This window comes from Salarias fasciatus, chromosome 16 (genome assembly GCF_902148845.1).
Source record: "Salarias fasciatus chromosome 16, fSalaFa1.1, whole genome shotgun sequence".
NCBI classification, from domain to species: Eukaryota; Metazoa; Chordata; class Actinopteri; order Blenniiformes; family Blenniidae; genus Salarias; species Salarias fasciatus.
In genome coordinates, this window is record NC_043760.1 from 26877415 (window position 1) to 26883414 (window position 6000).

A 6000-nucleotide genomic window follows, 5' to 3' on the forward strand; every position below is an offset into this window, starting at 1 on the left:
CAGTGCTATCGCCCCTCCTCTTCACCCTATACACCTCGGACTTTCAGTACAACTCCGACACATGCCACGTGCAGAAGTTCTCCAATGACACTGCTGTTGTGGCATGTGTGAGGGGGGGTGAGGAGGGGGAGTACAGAGGCCTGGTGAAGGACTTTGAGGGCTGGTGCAGGCGGAATATGCTCCAGCTCAACACCTCTAAAACCAAGGAAGTGGTGCTGGACTTCCGCCGGGTGCCCTCCTCCTCCCGTCCTGTCACCATCAGTGGAGCAGAGGTGGAGGTGGTGCCCTCATACAAGTACCTGGGACTTCACCTGGACCACAAATTGAATTGGGCACAGAACATGGAGACAGTTTATAAAAAGGGGCAGAGCAGGATGTACTTCCTGCAGAGGCTCTCCTCCTTCAAAGTCTGCTCCGAGCTGCTCCATGTTTTCTATCAGTCCATTGTGTCGAGTGTGTTGTTCTATGCGGTTGTGTGCTGGGGGGGCAGTGCCAGGGAGGTTGACATTCAGAGGCTGGACCACCTCATCAGGAGAGCTGGTTCTGTCATTGGACTGAGCCTGGACTCTGTGGAGAAGGTTGTGGAACAGAGGACTTTGGCAAAAATAAAGAACATCTTGTCTAACCAGGGCCAGCCCCTGCACTCAGTGTTCTCCCAACAGGGGAGCTCAGTGAGCACTCGGTTCCTCTCATTGACCTGCTCCACAGACAGACTAAAGAACTCTTTTGTGCCATGGGCCATCAGATTGTACAACCCTGTCATCTCAGGCCGGAGAGGGGGGCGATGTTGTTTAAGTCTCTTCAGTGTTTTTAACTCCTTAGCACTTTACTTTCTAATTTATTGTTTTTAATTATTTCTATTTATTTTAATCCTGGAATGCATTTTCAATTCTCAGTCTTTGACCAACAAACCCAGTCTTATCTGTGAACACATCCTTGACAAGAAATTACACCTTATATGTCTTACTGAAACCTGGCACAAACCCCACTCCAATCTCGCTCTAAATGAAGCCTGCCCACCTGAATACACTTACCTAGAGAAAGCTAGATCCTCTGGCCGTGGAGGAGGGCTTGCAGTCATCTATCGTAGAGACCTGAACATCACTCCCCTTCCAATGCCAGAGCTCACTTCATTTGAGTGCCTGCTATTTAAATGTGCATTTCAGAAAACATCTACAACAATAATTCTAATTTATCTCCCACTAAAACCTAATCCCAGATTTATCACTGAATTACAGGACCTTCTTACATCTCTGTGTGCAACTTCCTCCAGTACAGTCATACTGGGGGATTTTAACCTGCATGTTGACTCTCCATCAAACCGTCCTGCAGCAGAACCCCTGCGCTTCTGGATTATCCGCACCTCACGCAGCTTGTCACCTCCCCCACACACACAAAAGGCCATACATTAGACCTGGTCATAACTGACACTGCCCCCATCAGCAACCTACAGGTCTATGGCCTTGGTGTGTCTGATCACATGGTCATCTCTTTGGAACTTGCTCTTCAGGCCCCAAATCAGAAACAAAAGCGCCAAATTCAGTTTAGAAACCTGATAAACATAGACTCTGCTCTTCTTAACCAGGACATGAATCAAGTCTCCTCAATTTCTCAGTTTAAAACTGCTAATACATCTGTTGACCATTATAACTCCAGCCAACACAACGTCCTTGAGCTACATGCACCACTTAAGACAAGGACAGTTACTTTTTCTAGATCATCCCCCTGGTATACAGCGGAGCTCCAGGGGATGTGGGCCGTGCCCTGGAACGTCGTTACATCTCCAGTGGCCTGCTAGTGCACAAATATGCCTTCCGGGACCATCAGAAAGCGTACTCCAAATTCCTTCTCCATAGCCAGATCTCAATACTACTCACATAAAATTTCAAATAGCATTAGTAATTCTAAGCAGCTTTTCTCCACAATAAATTCCTTACTCAAACCTCACACGCATAGCGACACGAGTGTCAATCAGTGTAACAGATTCATGAAGTTCTTCACCAACAAAGTGGCCTCTTTACGTTATACCTTCCCTACAGTCTCCAAAACTCCTACAAACACTGTTCCATTGCCAGAGAGCACTTTTTCAGATTTCTTCTCGGTCACACAATTAGGGTGGGTGGTTGCTAGTTGCAACAATATGTCATATTGAAAGTATTGTTTTGTCAGACCAAATCCCTTCTTTAAAAAACATCCCTCATTAGTAATTTATTTTTCTAGGTCCAGTGTTTAGTTTGTGGCCAGCATCTGCCAACGTCAATTCAATTCCACTGTCTCTCATGATACCTAAATAATTACTGTGTCTCAAATGATAAGTCAGCTTGCTGCTGACTTGTTATGTGAGACACAGCAAATGTACTGGTCACTTCAAACACATTCAGTCATGCATATGAATACTCTGCTTTTTCATCCCCGTCTTTATTCAGGTTGACCTATGAACAATAGAAATGCTGACATCAAAATATTAGCTATACTAGGTTTTAGTGATGTGGACAAATCATTCAATAATTTAAAAAAATGTAATTACTCATACATCACATTCATTCATTCAGCTCTGACACATGACATGCTTTCCTTGACTTTCACCACCAGGGGTCCTTGTTGGGCTCTGATTTGAAAAGCTTCGAGTACTGAACCTTTTTTTGATACAATTGTGTTGAAATCTTTGTTGCTTCAGAAAGCTTCAGATTGCCATCGGTCACTACCGAGCAGGTGTGCCGCGGTCCGGTCGTGGACCGCGGTCCACTAATTGAGGAACCCGGCTCTACATGTTTGATTTTATTAGGGTTGTAGGAATAGGATCCAGCAAACATCTCAGCCGTCAGCCCAATGATCACCACTGTTATTAACCTTTCACTACAAGCCGGTCAAGTCCCACCTGCCCTCTAAACTGCAGTTATCCGCCCTCTTCTAAAAAAGCCCTCACTGGACCCTGAGATCCTCAACAGCTACAGACCAATTTCAAACGAACCGTTCCTCGCAAAGGTACTGGAAAAAGTCATTGCATTACAACTTCACAATCACCTCCAGACTCACAACCTGTACGAAAAGTTCCAGTCTGGTTTCAGAACAGCCTACAGCACGGAGACAGCCCTGGTCAGAGTCATTAATGACCTTCTTGTGACTGCTGACCAGGGCTCACCATCTCTCTTTGTTCTCCTGGACCTGTCTGCAGCATTCGACACTGTCGATCATAACATCCTGCTGCACCGGCTCCAGGATGAGATTGGTGGTCTTTCTGGCACCATTCTAAACTGGTTCCAGTCGTACCTCAGTGGGAGAACAGAATTTGTCACTCTTGGGCAACCATACAGTTACTTGTGGTGTTCCACAAGGGTCAGTCCTCGGTCCAATACTCTTCATCACTTATATGCTCCCCCTTGGACAAATTATCACAAAACATGGAGTGTCGTACCACTGTTACGCTGATGACACACAACTATACATAAAAATGGACCCCTCCACATCCAACTCAACTCTTCCACCTGCTCTTAAGCTTTGCCTGGAGGAGGTACAGGCATGGACGGCTGAGAACTTCCTTCAGTTAAATAGCAGCAAGATTGAAGTCATTCAAATTGGCACACCGCACCAAATCCAGTCCTCCTCCCTTAGCAGTACTCATGTATTTGGCCAAAACATTCCCCTCTCTTCCACTGTCACAAACCTTGGAGTCAAACTTGACCCACACTTGTCATTTGATACCCACATCCGCCACCTCTGTAAGGTCTCCTTCCTTCACCTCAAAAACATCGCCAAACTCCGCCCCTCCCTCTCCCAACCAGACGCCGAATAACTGATCCACGCCTTTATCTCCTCCAGGCTGGACTACTGCAATGCCCTCCTCGTCGGCATCCCTGGCAAGAATCTCCAAAAGCTCCAGCACATCCAGAACTGTGCTGCCCGGGTCCTGACGAGGAGGCGCAAATATGACCACATTACTCCTGTTCTCCAATCTCTTCACTGGTTGCCAATTCAATACAGAATACACTTCAAACTCTGCCAAACTCCGCAACATGGGTGACACAACATTTCAGGCGGTCGCCCCTCGGCTCTGGAATGAGCTCTCAGAGACCTTGAGGGCCCCACAGAGTGTGGAATTGTTCAAGAAAGGCCGAAAGACTTTTCTCTTTTTTTTTAAAAAAAAAGCCCACACTCTTGAATCAACCACTTAAATTTTCAGATTAGTTCTCATTAATACTTTTGTTTTTTATTATCGTGCTGTGCCAATTGTGTCATGTTTTTATTAATGATTTATCTGTATGTGGCACTTTGAGATTTCTGTTTGAAATGGAAAGCGCATTATAATAAAATGTATTATTATAAATATTATTTTAAGTGTGAATGTGAGCACAGACTGCCTTTTAAATTTCCCTTTGGGATGAATAATGTATCTATCTATCTATCTATCTATCTATCTATCTATCTATCTATCTATCTATCTATCTATCTATCTATCTTCTAAGTTAAATTAACAATGTTGTTCTCTATTTTGGTTTTCATAGAAATGATCTGCCCCTTTATCTCATTCAATCATATTCATCAAACATAAAGAACAAACAGCAAACAACAAATAAAATAACTAAACTCTGAGCGGCCGGAACAGCCACTCTCTGATCAGTTTGATTTCTTTTCACAGTGATTCTCCTACGTCTTTTCTTTCTTTTTTAATAATAACCTGGATTCTATCCCTCTTTTTTAAATCTGCCGTGTGAATTATATTGTTTTGAGTCCTTATCTGCATTTTTGCCATAACTGGACCCCTTTTACCAAAATGCAACATTCATTCATTTTGGTCCTAAATGTTGGTTTAGTGAAGATCTCTTTTTCTTTTAAGTTATATTTACTTTCTCTTTGAGCAAACTATTCTAAATATTGATGAGGAAAGTTTATTCCTGAGTTTTACGCAGAATTTGCAGCAGACTATGAACTAATTTAATGAAATTTCAATAATTTTACCTGGCTGAACAATTGGTTTGTTGGAAATCTGCATTTTTTTCTTAGTTCTTTTTCATAACATGAATACTGATTGGATGTTTGTCTTATTGCCATTTCCCCAAACTTCAACCCCGTAGGTCAGTTATGGAACAATCAGTTTTATAATATGTATGACCTTTTATCATCCAACAAGTCCTTTTCATTGTGTAGTAGAGCAATGGTTTTTGACATTTTTACTTTTGTGCAGTTCATGTGTGATTTAGAGTCCAAATTTTCATCAGCCAAACTTGTGTTTTGGAGTCTAGTTTCCTTCACTCCCTTCCTGGACATTTCAGGTGGAATAAAGTAGTCCTGGAGGTTCTGGATGTCAGAGTCAAATCATCCAGTGTTTCTATGTTTAGATATTCACCTCTCAGACGTTTTATCAAAATACTGTTACCGCCACCAGAGGGCAGTGTTGTTTTTGGACCCCTGTGAGTGTAACAGAATAGTATAAAGGAAGCTTTTATAGAAGGTTCTGTTGACATTTTAGCCATGCTTTAGGTTTATAAGTTGCTAAAACAGATACTTTAAAACATGTTTTTTCACGTAGAAAAAGAAGTGTGTGTTCTGTAAATATTGGTTGGTTTTGTCTGTAACTTGTGAGATTTTGAGGAACATGTTCAGCATCTTGATGTTTCCAACCTTTTGCATTACTGATGATCAATGTTGCTCCATGTTGTCAGAGAGTCACTGCAGTCCTGAAAATCATATCCCTGTGTCCTGTCCTGGTTTCATTTCACCAGAGTACATATATAAACCTATATTTTATTTATCTGTTTTAGCCTCTTTGATCTTTGGTGCAGAAAACCTCTGGCTTTAAATTTGTCTTTATTTTAAAATTTAATCAGAATTCATCAGACAAAACTCACATGCTGTGTGTAACAGTGCTGTAAAGCCTTATTGACTTTAATAATTCATATTTCCATTTGTATATGTCCAACACAACCCTTCAGCTGAGGCTAAAACCACAGGAAGTCACATCTCTTCAGAATATGTGCACAAGAGCTTCACACTTTTGCGTGT